The sequence below is a fragment of the Pogona vitticeps genome, chromosome 6 (assembly GCF_051106095.1).
Source record: "Pogona vitticeps strain Pit_001003342236 chromosome 6, PviZW2.1, whole genome shotgun sequence".
Classification (NCBI taxonomy): domain Eukaryota; kingdom Metazoa; phylum Chordata; class Lepidosauria; order Squamata; family Agamidae; genus Pogona; species Pogona vitticeps.
Genome location: NC_135788.1, coordinates 72,186,111 through 72,208,637, shown reverse-complemented (window position 1 = coordinate 72,208,637; position 22,527 = coordinate 72,186,111). Strand labels below are relative to the sequence as shown.

The 22,527-nt window shown below is 41.1% G+C and overlaps 2 long non-coding RNA genes across 2 annotated transcripts; one reads left to right on the top strand and one right to left on the bottom strand.

The window, feature by feature from the left end:
- The first annotated feature begins 1,256 nt into the window (after window positions 1-1,256).
- LOC140708354 (uncharacterized) lies at window positions 1,257-13,474 on the top strand. Its single transcript, XR_012088473.2, has 3 exons — window positions 1,257-1,342; window positions 1,434-1,589; window positions 9,254-13,474. It is a non-coding gene; the product is annotated as an uncharacterized LOC140708354 (long non-coding RNA).
- Window positions 12,831-22,474, bottom strand: LOC144583563 (uncharacterized). Its single transcript, XR_013537415.1, has 2 exons — window positions 21,880-22,474; window positions 12,831-13,404 (listed from the first exon to the last, which is right to left on the bottom strand). It is a non-coding gene; the product is annotated as an uncharacterized LOC144583563 (long non-coding RNA).
- Between the last annotated feature and the right edge of the window lie 53 nt (window positions 22,475-22,527).

Below are 22,527 nucleotides of genomic sequence, written 5' to 3'. Positions count from 1 at the left end.
GGGGCTGGATCATCATAAACAGGGTCGCTTTAAAGTGCAGTATGTCGTTGAGGGCAACCCTTGCACCCATATGCAAGGATCAGGTACAGTAGTTTGGGGGCAGGAAACCACCTTGCACCTCAAAGTGACACTATATGCCACCCAGAGACCTTTGGGTAGAGTGGGCAGCATATAAATTAAATAAATAAAATAAATTTGGCTCTTCTTCCCTTTAAAGGGAAAAGGGGTGGGATAAAAGAGAAAAAATCTCAAAAAGGATACTCCCTTTGCCTCTTCTTGTCTCCTCCTTTCAATTTTTTTAAACCCTAAGTGGCATCAGCACTAACTTATAAGAGATTTAAAACAACAACCTTCCTTTCCTGCATCCAATATCATCAGGTTTTTGAGCAATGCAACAAATTAAGGCTTCCACTTTGGTTCAATCCCAGGGAGCACACATACTGTACTGGAAATGAACCAAAATGGGGTGATCTTACCTGCACAAATAACAACAGCAGCAGCAACAAACAAAAATAAATAAATAAATAAATAGATAAATAAATAAATAAAATAGATAGCCCACGACAGGAATCCAAATTGGTGCAGGTCAGTGTGGATCAGGGACAGGCTGGTTTGTGATTGCCTGTACATCATGTGGTTGCTGAGGAAAGAAGCATCCCCAAACTGGACCTAACTGCAGGTAAAAGCCATATTTTATCACACCCTCAAATATTCATTCCAGAATAGGCCTTACATCACATGCACGTTCGTAAATCTATATGTGAATACCACCTTTCAACCAAAATCTGGTTTCCTGTAACTTGACCCCATTATTATGTATACACCACTCTGGAATGACTGGGAACAGATCCTGCCTTTCTTCTGTATGACAACCTTTCAAGTGTTTGCAGACTGTTGTCATATTTTACCTCATTCTTCTTTTCTCAAGGCTAAACATGCCCAGTTCTTTCAGTCTTTCCTCACAGGGCATGGTTTCAAGTCCCCTAAACATCTTGTTGCCTTCCTCTGGACTTATTTTAATTTATATTCAGTACATCCTTCTCAAGGTGCAGTCTCAAGAACTGGACACAGTACTCAAGGGGAACTAGTACTTTTTGTGATTTGGAGAATATACTTGTTAATACAGCCTAAAGTAGAATTTGTCTCTTTTGCAGTTGCATCACACTGCTGGCCCATATTCAGCTTGTGATCTACAACAATTATTCTCACGTGTAATAATGGTGAGCCTAGTGTGCCCTGGTTTTAACTGTGTGTGTGGTGTAGAATATATCTGTGAAAATTCTCAGTCATCCAGGCGCGGTTATTTGGAAGTTGAGTTGTGGCAACTGGACTTCTTTCCTAGGTATAGAACTTCACACTTACCCCATGCTGTTATTTTCACCCCAGTGCTTGAGCCTATCAAGATGTTTTGGAAATTTCTTTCTTTCTTCCAGGGTATTAGCGATTGCACCTAATTTTGTGTCATCCACAATTTTGATAGACATGTCCTTCATCTCATTGATTTAAAAAACCTGAAGAGGACTGGACTAAGGAATGAGCCTTGTGGTGCGCCACTTTTTACCTTCTCCCAGTTTGAGAAGGAGATATTGGTAAGTACTCTCTGAACACCATTTTGTAACCAACTGTGTACACACCTGATACCGTAGTTGTTTTATCCAGCCCACATGTAGTTAGCTTGTCAATCAGAATATCATAAGGCACTTTGTCAAAAGCTTTGCTGAAGTCAAAATGTATTACGTCTATAGCATTCTCGTTGTCTACTGAGAGGATACCCGATCAGAAAATGAGATAAGATTAGTGTGGAAGAATTTGTTCTTGACAAATCCATGTCGGCTTCTAGTTATTACTGCATTCTTTTCAAGGTGATTGCAGTGACTGCTTTAGAATTTTCTCTGGGAATGATGTCAAACAGACAGGTCTGCAGTCCCGTGCTTCTTCCTTTTTGCCCTTTTTTAAGATGGTGCATTAGCCTTCTTCCAGTCATCTGACACTTCACTTATCCTCCATGATTTCATGAAAATAATCATGAAAATAATAGATGCTGGTTCTGAAAGTTCTTCAGCCAAGTGCATCAATACTCTTAGATGCAATTCAACCAGCTGTGGACATTTTAACTTATTCAAAGTAAGGAGGTATTCCTTGACTATTTGTTTATTAATCTCAAACTGCAATCTAGTTCCCTCCACTTGTACTTCATATTTTTCAGGAACGTCACAGACTCTCTTTAGCCTTTTCTTTGTCATCTGTTAGCATTTTTAGTAGCTGAGAAACTATCACTGTTCTCTATCTTTTGCTACGCATGTACTTGAAGAACTATACTCTGCTGAGATCCATTGTTCCACCTACTGTGGGGAGTGAAAGAATCCTGTCTCTGTAGCTTCACTGATCAGTGGGACCGTTCACTCTCATTAGTGCATATGTGCCAACATTGTTGTCTACAACAGAAGTCAAAGTCAAATTCTATGACAATCTGGCAGCTACTATCAAAAAAATCCCAGAGAGAGAGAGAGAGAGCCACTGTTCATTCTCGGAGACTTTAACTTTAGAGCTGGTGCTGATCGCAATTCTTGGCCCACTTGTCTAGGCCATTTTGGCATTGGGAAGATGAACAAAAATGGCCAACGCTTGCTGGAGTTTTGCTGTTACTATGGTCTTTCTGTCAGCAATATGTTCTTTAATATGAAGCTTCAATACAGAGTTTCCTGGAGACATCCAAGATCCAAGCATTGGCATCAGCTCGATTTGATCCTCGCTAGACACTCATATTACACACAACCAAGGTTATGCTCAAAATCCTACAAGGTAAGCTTCAGCAGTATGTGGACCGAGAACTCCCAAAAGAACAAGCTGGATTTCGAAGGGGCAGAGGAAGTAGAGACCAAATTGCTAACTATGGAGAAAGCCATAGAGTTCCAGAAAAACATTTACTTCTGCTTCATTGACTACGCAAAAGCCTTTGACTGTGTGGACCACAGCAAACTATGGCAAGTCCTTAAAGGAATGGGAATGTCTGATCATTTCATCTATCTCTTGAGAAGTCTATATGTGGGACAGGAAGCAACAGTTAGAACTGGATATGGAACAACTGATTGGTTCAAAATTGGGAAAGTACTATGACAAGGCTCTATATTGTCCCCCTGCTTATTTATCCTATATGCAGAATACATCATGCGAAAGGCTGGACTGAAGGAATCCCAAGCCAGAATTAAGATTGCTGGAAGAAATATCAACAATCTCAGATATGCAGATGATACAACTCTGATGACAGAAAGTGAGGAGGAATTAAAGAACCTTTTAATGAGGGTGAAAGAGGAGAGCACCAAAAATGGTCTGAAGCTCAACGTCAAAAAACTAAGATCATGGCCACTGGTCCCATCACCTCCTGGGAAATAGAAGGGGAAGATATGGAGGCAGTGACAGATTTTACTTGCTTCGGCTCCACGATCACTGCAGATGGTGACAGCAGCCACGAAAGTAAGACACCTGCTTCTTGGGAGCAAAGCCATGACAAACCTAGACAGCATCTTAAAAAGCAGGGACATCACCCTGCCAACAAAAGTGTACATAGTCAAAGTTATGCTTTTTCCAGTAGCAGTGTATGGAAGTAAGAGCTGGACCATAAAGATGGCTGACTGCCGAAGAATTCATGCTCTCAAGAGTCCCCTGGACTGCAAGGAGAACAAACCCAACCATTTTGAAGGAAATCAACCCTGAGTGCTCACTGGAAGGACAGATCCTGAAGATGAAGCTCCAATACTTTGGCCATCTAATGAGAAGAGAAGAGTCCCTGGAAAAGACCCTGATGTTGGGAAAGTGTGAAGGCAAGAGGAGAAGGGGATGACAGAGGACAAGATGGTTGGAAAGTGTCATCAAAGCTACCAACATGAATTTGACCAAACTATGGGAGGCAGTGGAAGACAGGAGGGCCTGACGTGCTCTGGTCCATGGGGTCAAGAAGAGTCGGACACGACTAAACGATTAAACAACACCTTCTTGGAGGCACATCTTAACATGGTTAAGTAGTTTGAGTGTGTCAGTGAAACTGAGGGACTCTCAAGTTGGAAAGCATTCAGACAGCTACTGGGGGAGAGCAAAGGACAAGTATGAATAGCCCTGTTGCTAATGATGCAACTAGATTAAAGCCAAAAGTAGATCTAGTGGCTGATGTGTACAGAAGTGAATGGAAACTCTGATGCTGCACAACACATACAATTGGAACATGGAACATGAGAAATATGAATCATGGTAAACTGGAAACCATAAAACAAGAGATAAAATGTATAAACATTGCAGTGCTTGGTGTCAGTGAACTAAAGTGGACTGGACTGCAATATTTTCAGTCAGACAACTACAGAGTATTTTGGAAATGACAAACTCAAAAGAAACAGAGTGGCTCTGAGGCAAGATACAGTACAGGCAGTTGGGGGCAAGGCCTGACTGAATAACATTAATCAGACTCGATAGAAAACCTATCAATGTAACCGTCGTTCAAGTCTGTCTTCCAACTACAGACACAGAAAAAAAATGAAATTGAAAGGTTTTATGCAAGCATTCAGGAAGAAATTGATCACACACCAAAACAAGACACACTTGTACTCATAGGTGACTGGAATACAAAAGTAGGAAACAGAGCAGAAACAATATAAAAAATGTGGTCTAGGAGACAGAAACAAAGCAGGAGAACCGCTCATAATAAATAATAATAATGTGCTGTCAAGTATATTCTGACTTATGGTGGCCCTTTCCAGGGTTTTCTAGCTAGGGAATACACAGAAATGATTTACCATTTCCTTCTTCAGAGCCCCAGGACTGTGCAGCTTGCCCATGATTATGTAGGATGGCTCTACTTACAATAGGCACAGTGGGGAATCAAACTCCCAACTTCTGGCTCTGCAGCTAGATACCTAAACCACTGAGCTATCCAACCAGTTGGTCTGAATGACTCATAGAGTTCTGCAAAGCCAACAATCTGTTTATTGCAAATACATGCTACAAGCGAGCAAATACACAACTGTACATGTGGACATCATCAGATGGCCAATATAAAATTCAAATAGACTACATAATTGGAAGCAGAAGATGGAGAAGCTGTATTCTCTTTGTCAAAACAGGATCAGGAACTGATTGTGGTACTGATTGTAAAATGTCAATATTCAACATTTAAGCTGAAAAAGAACACTAAATCTGAGTGCCAAAATAAAATGTAAACAACATTCCTGATGAATTTAAAGGTTACATAAGGATCAGATCTGAATTACTAAACTCATCTCACTGTGAACCAGAAGAACTGTGGATTGAAACGAGAAACACTGTTAGGAAAGAATGCAAAAAGACATTTCCTATAGTAGAAATGAAAGAAAAACATAGATGGATGATGGAAAAAATACTTAAAATTGTGAAGGAAAGGCAAAAATCAATAGTAAAAGAACCCTAAATGCACATTTTTGGCAACTGTCACACAGAGACAAAGAGAACTACTGCAATAGCCAATGCAAAAAAACAAAGGAAAACAACAAAAGGGAAAAAAGATCTCTTCTAGGTCTCTTGACTCCTAGTCTGTCTATCCACTAGAACATAGGTCAGGGAACAGGGGTAAATTACCCCAAATGGGGTAAAAGTGAAAATCCTGGGGGTAATGAGCAGAGTGCTACCCCTCTCCCTCCCACCCCCACCCTCTGCAGCCAAACCTCAAATTGTAAGCCATCTCTCCCTGTTGCTTCCTTGGTTGCAGCAGGGCACTCGTAAATCCTCCGTTCTTTTAGAGATCGGAGATAAGCCTAATTGGTTACAGCTGTGGATTAGCCCCAGGCAATCAATCAATCCGGGGCTTCTGAATGACTGCTTCCTCCGGAAATGACTGCAAACAAGCAGGAGGAGGGAAGAAAGGGAAGGAGGGAAGAAAGGTGCGAGAGACCGAGGACTTCATCAAGTTTATTTAAATGTACCAAATGGAGGGAGGGAGGAAATGGAGGGAGGGTAGGTGGATGGATGGATGGATGTGTCTGTGTGTGTGTGTGTGTGTGTGTGTGTGTGTGTGTGTGTATGTATGAGAGAGTGAGAGTGAGAGAGACTGACTCAAAACTGTGAAAATGAACAGGCAAGCAAAAGAGAAACTTTGAATTAAGGCAGGGGGGGCGAAGGGTGGCTTTTTAAGGTGCTGTCTAGGTTTATCATTGCTCTCCTTCCAAGAAGCAGGCATTTTTGAATTTCGTGGCTGCTGTCACCTTCTGCAGTGATCATGGAGCCCAAGAAAGTAAAATCTGCCACTACCTCCATATCTGCCCCTTCTATTTGCCAGGAGGTGATGGGACCAGTGGCCATGATCTTAGTTGTTTTGATGTTGAGCTTCAGAATGTTTTTTGTACTCTCCTCTTTCACCCCCATTAAGAGGCTCTTTAATTCCTCCCCACTTTCTGCCATACTTTTGAATAGTCAATGAAGCAGAAGTAAATGTTTTTATGGAACTCTCTGGCTTTCTCCATAATCCAGCACATGTTAGCAATTTGGTCTCTAGTTCCTCTGCCCCTTCAAAATCCAGCTTGTACTTGTGGGAGTTCTTGGTCCACATACTGCTGAAGCCTGCCTTGTAGGATTTTGAGCATAACCTTGCTAGTGTGTGAAATGAGTGCAATTGTTCGGTAGTTGGAGCATTCTTTCGCACTGCCTTTCTTTGGGATTGGGATGCAAACTGATCTTTTCCAGTCCTCTGGCCACTGCTGAGTTTTCCATTGATGATGGTAAAAAAAGCACACTAGTCCTTTGATATTGGGCTGTGGCACCAGGGTGGGTGACATGGCCTTTAGCCTGGTTTATTCCTTTTTGCACACCACACATAGAATGATTAAACTGATAGGGAAAGCCCCCTCCCCATTTCTGTTTTGGCTGTCTCTAGCAAGAGTGTCATTGCTAGCACCACTCTGGCAGCCACTGATGATGATTAAATCCTCTGCGAGCTAGCAAAAATTTAATACTACTTGCTAGGCACGTTGGACACCTTACTACTCCCTATACCACACCATGGCTGGAGTGCAATGTGTTCCAGCAAAAATAATGCACATCTTTATCAAAGTTGGTGCAGCCTGTGTAGATTCAATAATATTTTTAATTTAAATAATGTAAGATTTCCTTTCTTTCGAATCAAGGGGGTAATCTCGGCATATATAATTTTTTTTCCTTTCAAATCAAGGGGGTAAAAGGTAAAAAAGTTCCCTGACCCCTGCACTAGAATCTCACAGCAATACTTACTCCTGGTTAAATAGGTGTTTGTTTGTTTGTTTGTTTGTTTGTTTGTTTGTTTGTTTGTTTAAGAGAGTTAAGGAACTGAGAAGATGGTATACTTGGCCATCTTAAACATACATCAATTATACCTTAAATATGAACAAATCCTCTTTCTTTATCAACATAAAATAAATTAATAAGTCAAAAGAATTATAAGGGACAGGAAAAACTGGCCATTGAAGAATGCAGTCAACTTTCTCCAAAACCTACAGTAAGTTACCTGTTTGGCTAGTATCACTAGAAAAATCTGCTAACATTGCACAGTTATGTATTACAGTGTATTCTGTGATGTGAAATTATTTGCTGCTCTTCACTGAAACTTCCAGTGTTCTCCTCTCTCTCCCTTCCCCATGCCACCAAAGTTGGGACGGGGGGAGGGAAGAAAGGTGTCTTTGTTTAAAGAATCTAAATTATGAACTTATAGCACAAGGGTTCAGGCAGGCCAATTTTTATAAAACGTCTGGCAGTTAGCACAGACTGTTAGCTGGAGGGAGTGTTTTATTTTATTTATATGAATGTTTTCACCCAATTAAATGAAAAGCAATAACATGCAGGGCTACCTGAAAGACATTTGGGGAGCTGGTTTTCAAAAAGAGAACATAATAATAAAAGAAGCATATTATATACTAGTTTGTGGGTGGTTCAGGAAACAGTGGTCACTGTGTTGTGGTCCCATCAATGCTGAAGTAGGATGGAATTCTGATAAGTGAATTGCATTGGGATCATGTGCATCATGTGACAGACTATGACCCCACATAAATCACGGCAATGTAATATTGACCATCAAAAGTCACACCTCAATAATGGACAACTAAGTATAATTGCATGAAAAGGAATCTAAAGCAGTCTGGAAGTCTTCTTGGAAAGCTAGACATATTCAAAATGAATATATTAAAATTGTAAAACGTGAACAACCTTTGAAGAACACTTTCCAATATGTATTGCTAATACTATACAATATTTTTAAATGGTCAGGGAACCCAGCTCTGAGGTTCTCTTTTACATGCAGAAAATTCATTTTGTGTGCACAAACAAAAGATTACTGCAACATTTTAAAAAGTCTGAATGTAGAATTTGAAACATTTTAGTTTGCAGGTTTCACAGTGAAATCCCTTATATAAACATGAATGAGTTCCACTCTTAGGTAAGCATACATAGGATAGCTGGGGAAGGGATGAAGTGGTAATTCATTTTCATATTTTAACATGTCCTAACAGTTTTAATATTTATATATAAGAAGCAGGAAACTTGTGAACCTCTAGATCAGTGATTCCCAACATTTTTCAAGTTGTGACCCCTTTTTAAAAGATGCCTTGCAAGGAGAGATGATAGTCCCAGGATGTAAAAAAGGATGTCAGTGTTTTATTCAAAGATAAGAACCCAACACATTTCAGCTAATATATTTTCAGCCTTCTTCAGGGGCATTAATATTGCACTTGTATTGAATCTGCCCATTTATCCAAAAAGGAGTGGGAAACTGTCTCTTAAAAAAAAAGATTCAATACAAGTGCTCCTGAAGAAGCCTGAAAATATATTAGCCGAAATGCATTAGGTTCTTTTCTTTGAATAAAATACTGATACCCATTTTTACGTCCTGGGACTATCGTCTCTCCTTGCTAGACAGCTTCAGTGGATGTGCCAATCCTTTTTGTTTTTGTCCTCTTCTATAAGAGCCAAATAACCTGTGACACCCCCACCACATTTGCATAAGAAAACATCTTTAATGGGGTAAAGTTATTCCTTCTCAGAAAATACAGGTTTCTTTCTCCCCCATAGGGTCTGTTTCTCATACATACACATGCAAACTAATTTTAATATCCAGCTCCAAAAGGTCAAGGAAGAAATTATTTAAAAAGGGCTACAATACGTATTGATTCCCAATATGGTGTAGTAGAATGCTTTTGAATTGTGGTGCTGGAGGAGAATCCTGAGAGTCCCCTGGACTACAAAGAGAACAAACCTATCCATTTTGCAGGAAATCAACCCTGAGTGCTCACTAGAAGGACAGATCCTGAAGCTGAGGCTCCAGTATTTTGGCCATCTCATGAGAAGACTCCCTGGAAAAGACCCTGATGTTGGGAAAGTGTGAAGGCAAGAGGAGAAGGGGACGACAGAGGATGAGATGGTTGGACAGTGTCACTGAAGCTACCGACACGAATTTGAACCAACTCCAGGAGGCAGTAGAAGACAGGAGGGCCTAGCGTGCTCCCAGAAAATGCTTTGTGACCCCCTTTGAGGTCTTGACCCCAAGTTGGGAAACACTGCTGTAGATGTTACTGGACTAAAATTTCCATCAATCCTCAGCTCTGCTAATTGTAAGGGGTCATGGGACTTGCAGTTTTGCAGCATTTTGTAGGTTTACAAGTTGCCCATCTCCACTTTATATGTTCTTCTATTCTGTTCCTTTCTTTTCTTTGCTAAGTACCATAGTGTGCTGAGTATACTTGAAAAGTTATACTCTTATTTTGTCTTTAAAATACATTTATACTATCGTGTGTGTGCACTTTCCTGTTCCTTCGGCCTTCAAAAATGATAAAAATATTTGGTGTGGCCCTCATGGTCAAAAGTTTGGAGACCTCTCCCATAGTCAAGAAAGTATAGACTGGTCTTCTCCTGAAACCCTGGTGAAAAATACAAGTAATAAAATACAACATTTTTCGTGTCAGTAATAAAATAACAGCAGGTAATAAAATTCTGCAGCCTGGCATTAGTTTGCAAATTAAAAGCAGGTTCAAACAATCATGGGATATTTCCAGATGGACAACTCCTATTGTTAGCAAAGGAAAATATGCATTTTCTCTATAAAGACAAAGGTTATTTAGCAAAACAGTGGCTTTGCGGTGAAAAGCTGATTCAGGAAAAGCCAATTTCTCCTTAAACTAAATTTATACTTCAAAGACAGCCATTATGCTACCAATGTACAATTTACATTCACTAATTACCAAACCTATTGCTAGGATATTTATATGAACAACACTTTGAAACATAATTACACTGTTAAAATGTAATTTGTATTTTGAAAATGTATTATCTATGCTGTTTCCCTCTTAATTTGCTCCCCATCCCCACTTGAGAGGGGTGTGCATTGAGTATATAAACCTGCAGCTGAATATTGTGCTTCTTAGGTCTGAGGAAATGGATTTTACTCCACAAATTGTATACTGAAATAAATCTGTTAATACAAAAGGTGTCAAAATACCTTTGTGTCTGTGATATATCCAAAGGTATTTTAACTGGTTTTTTAGAAGAATTATGAGAATAATGTTTCACATTTATACCAGTTTCTCTTAAACAATCCATGGTGTTTGAGAAGGTGTGTGTGAACTGCATATCTGTCACGGAGGATAGGTTCAAGTGCTGGGAAGTGATGCAGCAGATCAATGGCAGAAGTTAATTGCATATGTTGTTAGATACCAGGTTATATTATAAAGACAGACTACCATCACGTGGTACTTTCCAGTAGTACTAGACTATAAATCTCACTGTTTCTAGCTAGCAGTTGGGTTGTGGGATTTATTTACATCTGAAAAGTGCCAAGTTGCAGAAGGCAACTCTGAAGATGATGAATGTGTCTAAACGCAAACTATTTGTGGGGAAGGGTATCAACCCCCCCAAAAAATGCATTATATGAAATTTCCTCCATTGGTGCCATAGGTTCAAACATTAATGTCAACAATTACCATAATGGCAACTCAGTGTTTAAAAATGCTCCACACAGGTGTAAACAGATTAAATATGTAAGCTCCCTAATGGGTAATGAAACACACCAAGCCTTTTCTACTAACAGTCTAATTTCTACATATTATACCTTGGACCTAGTGATCTTATGACCTGTGTTCATGTGGTGCTCTTTAAAAGGTCCTGCATGCATACAACTCACTAATTCTAAAATGTGGAAAGCCAGCCCTACTACTTTTGGGGAATCCCATGTTCACAGAGTGGGGCCTTGAACCTGTTCCCCAAAGTGCTACCTTTGCAGCTTCATGGCCTCCAAATGTATTCTTAATTGCATCACTTGGGGGTGGAGGGAGAGAACTAGTATTTTATGCCTTCCCTTCAATTTAGTTTTAATGCTTTTCTGATAATTTATTCCATGGTGTGTTCCAAGCTTTTCTGTTTTTTGGATTTATGAGCATTTAAATAAGATTTTTATTGTATATCATCATGGTAGAGTGCAAGTTATAAATTTAATGTAAATTTAATACATAATTTATGAAGTTTATTCCAAAATAATTACTACAAAAAGTCATCTAAACTGATGTTTCCAGAAGAATAGATTAGAATATTTCAACTTCAGTGACTGAAGATCGAAAGTCTTAAGGAAAGAGGGAAGCCACATCACTTTATATTTGTGTGTCATATATGTTTTGTGTTGTTGATATGCTGATATATTGATATATTGTGAGGGGAGGATTTATATGACATCACATTTTCTCTATGTTTGAACCCATAAACAAGTTCAAACATGTTTATGAGTAATCTGGTTTTTCTTCAGATTACTCATGAATATGTTCAAACCCATCTATAAGTTCGAACATACATTGCAAAAAAAAAATGACATGTCATAGAAATCTTCCCCTAATAACCTATGGTTGTAAGCAATAAAGATTGTATTGTATTGTACTGTACTAACTTCAGTGGAGAAAATGTCAGTTGTAGCTCTTGGTAATCTACTTTAATATACTGACTTTCATATAATGGAGAAAAGGATCCTTACAGACTCACTGCTGATTGAATATCCTGTGTTCTTTCCAAGTGTCTAGCTAATTCTGGATCACATGGTATGATCTGATGTACAAAATTAATATAATCCCAGAAATGTTTTCTCAGAATTTCTTAACACTCATACAGGTCCACAATTTATTTATTTAAATACTTGTATCCTAGCCTATATCTGGGTATGGTATAATAAGCCAAATTACAATTTAAGTAATGTAAACAATATAAAACAATTCCACAAAAGCAACATAGAATACTAATCCAATAGACCAAAAACAAAGTCATGATCACTGAGTCTCAATCGTTTGCGTTAAAAGCCAACTTTTAATATGGTATAAAAAATGAGACCAACTCTTATGCATCAAGGACCCATTTCCTTGTGTCCTCTCCAGCACAAGGAAAACTGTATTTTGTCGATGAATGAGCTTCAAGAAATCCTTATGTATTGCAGCTTGAGCCACTGCTTGAGCCACACAACCAATGAACCTGTGAAAGGAGGATCCCAACATTCATTCCCCCTATAATTCTCAGCCCATTGCCTTCTTCTATACTGTATTGTGGCATCGCTGCACTGTTGTTCTGAAAAATCATACAAAGGTATAGTTTTGTCCTCATAGTATTATTGAACTGTGGAATTTGTACTGTCTCCTTGTTGAGGAATATTATGTTTTTTTGTTGAGAATCTTTTCTGAATCTTTAGTTACATTGCAATTTAAACTGTGTTTAAGACCCTAATCTAAAAATAGCAGCACTGAAAAGGAATTAACCTCATTCAAGCCACAGACTTGAAATTTAACCAGTAGGGAAGATAACAGAAGCAAGTAAAGCAGTTGTAAGGAGGTTATAAGGAAAATCAGCTTTATTTCAACAAAGCTACCACAGACTCCCCATATCATTGACTTTAAAAAAAATCAAAATATTTCACTCAAAAAGTCCCCCTCTTTGTAGTAGGGTACATAATGGGCAATATTGCCATGTTTCATGGCCCCTCAGCACCCTCAGACCCCTCATCCACAATGTTTTATTAAATTGGCCACTAGAGCATACAAGGTATTTTCAGTTTAAATTGTTTTTGAAGCTATATCCACTTTTCATTTTAAAAAACAAACAAAAAAACATTGTAGCAACCTCTACAGTGCATTTTTAAAAATAATATTTAAATTACCCTCTTCAACCATACCCCTTCCCTTAAGCCCCATCTGCAGGAAGTGGGGCCCTTAAATTGCTGGCAAATCTGAAAACAGCCCTCAGCCCTGCTAAGATTGCTTACCTTTCGATTAGAGCACGAATGTGGCATGACCAATGCAAAGGTGGAGTTCTGGTTTTGGAAGTCTTTAGGTTGCTATTGCATACTGATTGTTTTCACCTTTAAATATTGTCTTTCAAGGATGTAAGCCACTTTGGGTCCTTTTTCAGGAGAAAGCAGGGGTAAATAAATAAATAAATAAATAAATAAATAAATAAATAAATAAATAAAGTATACAATACCCTTGAACGTCATAAATACTAAGACTAAGGTTAAATCATATATAGTCAATTTCACCAAACCTGTACATCTAAGGACAAAGTTGCTGCCAAGAAAACTAGCCCTGGTCTTATACAGACTTTGATAAAATATTAAATTGTACATGAAAATTCCTGAGCATTCATAATAAGCCAATGCTAACATAGTGGTTACTGCTGTGTCTAGAAAGGAATTTTTTAAACTAGGAATATGATGTCAGTGGACAGGAACTCAACATGAATTTTATCTGATTGGCAAAAGCATTCCAAGAACTAAGATACAAAATAAATATTTGACAGCTGCATTCCCTGGTATATTTCACATGCAGTATGTACTATGTATTAAGAAGAATACTTTTCTGGGACCGAGACCAGTTTCTAGACCGTGCAACAGAGCCAGTTTGTAGCTGGTATTCTTCCACGGAGAAACACATTAATTCAAAAATTATGAGACTGCTGTCAGGGAGGAACATACTCATACAAGACTAAAGAAATAAGGCGAAGTTTGATATGCTGGTTGCAGTTAATTGGAAAATAAATGTGAAAACATATATATTGAAGATTAACAATCTTGTGGTCATTTATACAAACTGTAGATTTTTTTAAATTACATGTTTCATTACATGTCCTATGACATAATAACAGCTTTCATAGCATGTTCTTCTGTGCTATAAAATTTATTTATTTATTTAAATATTTCTATCCTACCTTTCTCACTAAAAGCACCCAAAAGTAATTTTCTAACATTTTAATTCCCCTGTTCCCGTTATTCTGTGGTAATAGCTGTAGCGGTTGTTTCAGTCTGTTTTTACACATGTTGCTTATTGATGTTGGGAAAGTGTGAAGGCAAGAGGAAAAGGGGACGACCGAGGATGAGATGGTTGGACAGTGTCATCGAAGCAACCAACATGAATTTGACACAACTCCGGGAGGCGGTGGAAGATAGGAGGGCCTGGCGTGCTCTGGTCCATGGGGTCACGAAGAATCGGACACGACTAAACGACTGAACAAACAAACAAAGCTTATTGGCTGCTTCTCTCTGTGCTATTGCAGCTGACAGAAAGGAATGAATAAAATATGAAAGAAAAATATAGATTACTGCACTATCTGAATTATTTCTCTCATATTTTAAATAAATGTCAACCTTTGTTGTTGTTTAGTCATTAAGTCGTGTCCAACTCTTCATGACACTATGGCGCAGAGCACACCAGACATTCCTCTCTTCCACTGCCACCCGGAGTTTGGTCAAATTCATGTTGGTAGCTTCAACGACACTGTCCAACCATCTTGCATGATGTGCTGTATTCTGCATATAAGTTAAATAAGCAGGGAGACAATATACTCAGGCACTCCCATTCCTTTAAGGACTTGCCAGAGTTTGCTGTGGTCCACACAGTCAAAGGCTTTTGTGTAGTCAATGAAGCAGAAGTAGATGTTTTTCTGGAACTCTCTGGCTTTCTCCATAGTACCGTGCATGTTAGCAATTTGGTCTCTACTTCCTCTGCCCCTTCGAAATCCAGTTTACCTTGGAGGATTTTGAGCATAACCTTGCCAGCGTGTGAAATGAGTGCAATTGAATGGTAGTTGGAGCATTCTTTGGCACTGCCCTTCTTTGGGATTGGGATGTAGACTGATCTTTTCCAGTCCTCTGGCCACTGTTGAGTTTTCCAAACTTGTTGGCATATTGAGTGTAGCACATTAACAGCATCATCTTTTAGGATTTTAAATAGTTCAACTGGAATACCATCACCTCCACTGCCCTTGTTGTTAGCCATGCTTTCTAAGGCCCACTTGACTTTACTCTCCAGGATGTCTGGCTCAAGGTCAGGAGCCACACTATCTGGGCTGTCTGGGTGCTGCATGTGTTGCTCTCAAACTAACAGCATATGGGCCAAGGTTTGACAAATTATCAGCATACATACATCATCAAAAAATCATGTTGTGCAAAAGCATGCCAAGTTGAGTATCTCTTATCAAAAATACATGCATATAATTATTTTTAATGTTTGTATAAATTACCTGGCTTGTACAGTGGTGCCTTGCTTTACGATTGCTTCATTTAACAACAAAATCGCATAATGATGAAGTTTTTGCGATCGCTTTTGCGATTGCAAAACGATGTTTCCTATGGGGGAATTTCGCTTTGCAGTGATCGGTTCCCTGCTGCGGGAACCGATTCTTCGCAAAACGATGATTTTCCAACAGCTGATTGGTGGTTTCAAAATGGCCACCGGGTAAATAAAATGGCTCCCCGCTGTGTTTAGGGACGGATTCCTCACAAGACAGGCAGCGAAAATAGCCGCCCTATGGAGGGTCTTCGCTGGGCGGTGAGTTTTAAGCCCATCGGAATGCATTAAACAGGTTTCTATGGGGTTCCACATGGGTCGATTATTTCCCCAATGCTGTTTAACATCTATATGAGGCCGCTGGGTCATCCGGGGGTGTGGAGCTCGGTGTCATCAGTACGCTGATGATACTCAGCTCTACATCTCCTTTCCACCTACCGCAGGAGATGCAGTTCTGTCCCTTCAGCGCTGCCTGGGGACCGTACTGCAAAGGATGCAGGAGAACAGGTTGAGGCTGAACCCGGACAAGACGGAAGTACTAAGGTTGGGTGTCCCCACAGTGGGAGGTTTGGGAAACTCTCTTTCGGGGGGGTGACCCTCCCTGCCAAGGATGGGGTTCGCAGTTTGGGGATCCATCTGGACCCAGCGCTTACTATGGAATCCCAGGTAGCGTCCGTGGTCCGAACCGCCTTTTACCATCTCAGGCGGATAGCCCAGCTGCAGCCCTATCTAGACATTGGGGCCCTCACCACCTTGGTGCATGTGCTCATAATCTCAAGATTAGACCACTGTAACGCGCTCTACATGGGGCTGCCTTTGAGTCTGCTGCGGAAACTTCAGGTGGTGCAGAATGCCGCGGCCAGACTCCTCAGCGGTGTGAAAAAATATCAACACATTTCACTCACTCTGGCCGCATTGCATTGGCTGCCCATCCGATTCCGCATCAACTTCAAAGTGTTGATGCTAACTTATAAAGCCCTAAACGGTTTAGGGCCTTGATACTTGGCGGAACGCCTGCTTCCACCAAGATCTACCCGTGTCACTCGCGCGAGTCAGGAGGTGAGGCTGAGGAGCCTAACGCCAAGGGAGGCCCGAAAGAAAAGACAAGAAGTCGGGCCTTCTCGGCGGTGGCTCTTCGCCTCTGGAATAATCTACCCCCTGATATTCGCATGGCTCCCTCACTGGGTATTTTTAAAAATCAACTAAAAACACTGATGTTTCGGCAGGCCTTCCCCTTAGCCAATTCCTGATTTTCCCTTCTTTCCTTCTCCTAGTGTCTCTCCCATCTTGCTTAAAGTTTTCCCCTTATTTTAAAATTGTTTCTAATTATACTGTAATATTTTTGCTGTAAGCCGCCTAGAGTGGTCTTAATTGACTAGATAGGCGGGATATAAATAAATAAAATAAATAAATAAATAAATAATTTTTTAATTTCACTTTACAATGTTTTCATTCTACAGCGATTTTGCTGGAACGAATTAACATCGTAATGCAAGGCACCACTGTATTACTTTAATATTTGTTTCCGTTTACTAGAGTTAATGGTTATTTTTCAATTAAAAGTGTTTGCATCATTGAAGTTTTGTTATGTTTTGAACACAAAAAGTGATGATTAATTCAGACAACTGTATGATTTGTTTTTTCTAAACTAAAACATCAGTATTCAGATTTAATTGCAGTGTTGGCACTTTGAAAGAAATAATTTGGTTTTGTGTCGCCGTTTGAGCACTCGGGCTCAAAAAGGTTAGCCATCGGCTACTTCGGACGGTGGGGGAGGTCATTGCACCTCACTAGGTAGCCATTGCCCGCCTTAAGCTGGGCAGCCCCCAGCCAGTAAGGTGCTGCCTTGCCATGGTCTGTTAACCTCACTGGGTGCGTGGGGTTTAGGGTGAAAGCCAACAAGCAGATCGATAACTGTGCACCATGCAACAATCATAAGAAAACTTCTGCCCTAAAGTTGGGCACCTGGAATGTTCGGACAATGACCCCTGGCTTTTCTGACGACGGCTTTTCTGACGACTTGCAGGAAATAGATGACGTGCGCAAGACAGCTGTCATCGACATGGAACTGAGTAGGCTGCAGATGGACATTGTTGCCTTGCAAGACACGAGATGGCCAGACTCGGGATCTTTCAAAGAAAAAAGCTTCTCATTCTTCTGGCAGGGAAAGCCATTGAATGAGACCAGGGAATATGGTGTTGGCTTTGCGGTAAGAAATACTCTGTTGAGATCCATTGTTCCACCTACTCTGGGGGGGTGAAAGAATCCTATATCTGCAGCTCCACTCATCAGCGGGACCCGTCACCCTCATTAGTCCATATGCAACAACACTGTCATTCACAACAGAAGTGAAAGACAAATTATATAAACAATCTGGCAGCTACTATCAAAAAAGTTACTGAGAGAGAGTCACTGTTCATTCTCGGAGACTTTAACCCTAGAGTTGGTGCTGATCACAATTCTTGGCCCACTTGTCTAGGCTGTTTTGGCATGAGGAAGATGAACGAAAATGGCCAATGCTTGCTGGAGTTTTGCTGTTATTATGGTCTTTGTGTCAGCAACACGTTCTTTAATACAAAGCTTCAACACAGAGTTTCCTGGAGACATCCAAGATCCAAGCATTGGCATCAGCTCAATTTGATCCTCACTACATTCTAGCCTTCCTAGTATTACGATCACATGCACTTACCAGAGTGCTGATTGCGATACTGATCACTCCCTGCTGTGTAGTAGAGTAAAACTGTGAACAAAGAGATTGTATCACACGAAAAAGGAAGAGCACGTATTGACATCAGCAAGACTCGTGGTCAAAGAAAAGTGGAGGAATTTGCTCAAGCGCTTGAGGAAAACCTTCCAGGTCCGGCTAATGCAAATGCACCTGAACGATGGGAACACTTCAAGAATGCTGTGTAAGACCAAAAAGACAGTCGACTGGTTTGAAGCCCATTCGGAGGAGTTGATGCCAGCCATCGAAGATAAGAGGAGAGCTCTAGCAACACACAAAACCTGTCCTAGTGAGTACAACTTGCAAGCTCTTTGAGCTGCTCGTAGCCAAGTCCAACAGGCTGCCGGGAGATGTTCCAACAATTATTTGCTTCAGCTCTGCTCTCAGATAGAGATAGCAGCGGATACAGGTAACATCAAGGGAATGTATGATGGTATAAAGCAAGCTTTAGGTACAATACAGAAGAAATCTGCTCCTTTGAAGTCTGCTACAGGCGTGATTATCCAGGACCGAGCACAGCAGATGGACCGCGGGGAGCAGCACTACTCTGAGCTATATTCCAGATAGAATGTAGTAACCGAAGAGGCATTAAATAACATTGAATGCCTGCCTGTCTTGGAAGAGACAGCGAACCAACTTTAGCAGAAATAAAAGTGACCTTGGAGTCCCTCGCCTCCGGCAAAGCACCTGAAAAGGATAACATCCCAGTTGAAGTGCTGAAGTGCTGTAAAGAGATCATCACCACCGAACTGTATGAAGTTTTTTGTCTTTGCTGGACCGAAGGTTGAGTACCACAGGACATGAAGGATGTAAACATCGTCACATTGTATAAGAACAAAGGAGACAGGGGCGACTGCAATAACGACCATGGCATCTCTCTTCTCAGCATTGTAGGGAAGCTGCTTGCCCGTGTTGTGCTGAAGAGACTCCAGGTGCTTGCAGACAGAGTCTATCCAGAATCACAGTGTGGATTTCGAGCTAATAGATCAACCATGGTATCCTCCCTCAGTTACAGGAGTAATGTAGGGAACAACAACAGCCACTCTTTCTGGCCTTCATAGATCTCACAAAGGCCTTTGTTTTGGTTAGCAGGGATGGCCTTTTTAAAATACTTCCCAAGATTGGATGTCCACCTCGACTCCTTAACATCATCAGGTCCTTTCATGAGGGAATGAAGGGCACTGTAGTTTTTGACGGCTCAACATCAGATCCCTTTGACATCTGAAGCGGAGTGAAACAGGGCTGTGTCCTCGCACCAACACTTTTTGGGATCTTTTTTGCTGTCATGCTGTAGTACGCCTTTGGAACTGCAACAGAAGATGTCTATCTCCAGACTAGATCAGATGGAAAGCTCTTTAATCTCTCTACATTGAAAGCAAAGACCAAAGTGCAGCTGAAATGCATGCGGGACTTCGTGTTCGCCGATGATGCAGCCATTGTTGCCCACTCTGCTGAAGACCTCCAACAACTCATGAATCGTTTTAGCAAGGCCTGCCAAGACTTTGGAGTAACAATCAGCCTGATGAAAACACAAGTCATGGGCCAGGGCGTGGACTCTCCTCCTTCTATTACCATCTCCACGCAAGAATTGGAGGTTATTCGTGACTTTGTGCACCTTGGCTCAACGATCTCTGACACTCTCTCTCTAGATGTTGAGCTGGATAAATGCATTGGCAAAGCAGCTACCATGTTCTCTAGACTCACAAAGAGTCTCCAGAGAGAGAGAGAGAGAGAGAGAGAGAGAGAGAGAGAAGCTGATGGCATATACCAAAACCCAAGTCTATAGAGCATGTGTCCTGAGTATACTCCTGTACTGCAGTGAGTCCTGGACCCTTTGTGCAGGGCACCAGAGGAAGCTGAACACCTTCCATATGCGTTGTCTCCAACACATTTTTGTATCACTTGGCAGGACAATGTTCCAAACAGAGTAGTCCTAGATCAAGTTGGAATTTTTAGCATGTATACTGTACATTACTGAAACAGCGACGTCTACGTTGGCTTGGCCATGTCATGAGAATGGCTGATGGTCGGATTCCAAAAGATCTCTTGTATGGAGAATTAGTGCAGGGAAAGTGCCCCAGAGGGAGACCACATTGCGATACAAGGATATCTGCAAGCGGGATCTGAAAGCCTTAGGAATGGACCTCAACAGATGGGAAACCCTGACATCGGAGCGTTCAGCCTGGAGGCATGCGGTGCATCTCGGCCTCTTCCAATTCGAAGTGACCCTTTTCCAGCAGGACACGGCAAAGAGGCAGTCATGAAAGCAGCAAAATCAGGGAGCTGGACAGGGGACAGATTGTATTTGTCTTCATTGTGGAAGGAATTGTCACTCTCGAATTGACCTTCTCAGCCACACTAGATGCTGTTCCAAGTCCTCCATACAGAGCACGTTACCGTAGTCTCTCGAGACTGAAGGATGACTCAAAATCTAAATCCCAGCACAGGAACCTGCTTGCCCTGGAAATCCTTAAGAAGTACATCACAGGGCTCCAATTTGTGCCTCCACCCCTTAGGACAAATCTGCTGGAGTGTCTGGTCTGCAATGATAGACAATGCAGAACCCGTGTCCACCTCCATTTCACATGGCACATCCTGAATTCTTACAGTCACTCTGATCTTTGATCGAATTGCTGGCTGTAATGTCATCACAAAACTGTCTCCTTTAATCTCTGGCGGTTCAACAGAATGCAAAGAAAGGGTGTGACACTCACTTTGCTAATTGTAGCCCTTTCTGAATGCCCAAGCTGCTAGACGATTCCCGCTTTCAGTTGCCCTCGAGTAAGGGGCAGCATAACAGACATGAGCAATATGCCATCTTTCCCATACCTTCGGCATTGTACATTCTGGAACTCACATGCCTTCCTCAGGTGGGAACCCCCCCCCCACAACGGGCACACAGATTTTCTGGTGGTACTTTTACTCTTTTGGCGCCTCTGATGGATGACTCGCATTACAGCTTCTCCCTTCTCCTCCCTTAGAAGAGGAGTCCTCCCACTGCCCATGATTAACACTTTCCGGCTTACTGGGAGGTGGGGGAGTCTTTTCCTGTTGAATTTCTCTTGTAAATTTCTGTGCAGTTTCTACAGCTAAAATTTTCTCATAAGCTGTTTTAAAATCCAGACTCTTCCTTGCAAACAATCAATGTTGCATTTTTTCGTCCCTTATGTTACAAACCAATCTGTCTCTCAACGCCTCCTCCAGGTCTATGAAATTACAATGCCTTGCCACTCGTTGAAGGGCTGTACTGTAACATAATGAGCTGCTGACTCGCCAGGACCCTGATCACTGAACCCCAAAATTCCAAATAAGCCCTCCCAGCAATTTCATGTGGCCCACCACCACGAAGCATCAGACACTTTGAATAAACATCCAATACAATAAAATCAACAATACAAAAACGTAGCAAAACAAATATAATTCAAAATTCCATCGTTAGCTGATGCAAAGCAAAAGCAAAAAAGCAAAGCGTGCTACTTATATACCGCCCCATAGTGCTTCAAGGACTCTCTGGGTGGTTTACAAGTTAATTATGCAGGCTACAATTGCCCCCCCCCCCCCCGCAAACTGGGTACTCATTTTACCGACCTCAGAAGGATAGAAGGCTGAGTCAACCTTGAGCCGGCTACCTGGGATTTGAACCCCAGGTCGTGAGCACAGTTTTAGCTGCAGTACAGCGATTTAATCACGGCGCCACAATGCCCAAGTGAAAACATAATTGGGGCCAACAGAACCTCCACCACAGCTGGGCAACTGCAGGTTTTCAGTTGTTGCGGAACCACATCTCCTATACTCCAGCATCAATGGCTGTGATTGCTAGGCCTGATGGGAGTTGTAAACCAAGAATGCCCAAATGATTGAGTCTTGTCCAATAACTGAGATGGGCCTGAAATCCAACATGAATTTTTTGCATTGACAAGCGCGGCAAAAATTTTTAATGTGAGGGTCTGAGAGTGGCCAGATTAACCTTTTTTTTTAAAGTGAAAATTTTAAAAATTGAAACCAGAAGGCCTATAGTTGCCCCAGTTTTGTTCCAGAGGAAAGGAGTTCCATAAAGAGAAGGAAGAGACAAGTTTACATGTTCATATTCTCCCTTAAGGAAAAAAAAAGATTCTGGGAAACTTTTTCCATCCTTCAATATCTATCAAAAAAAAAAAATCAATCATAAGCAAGACAGGAAGATTTTCAATGGGGAAAACCATCAGACTCATCCTCTCACGGCCCCTGTCTTCGAAG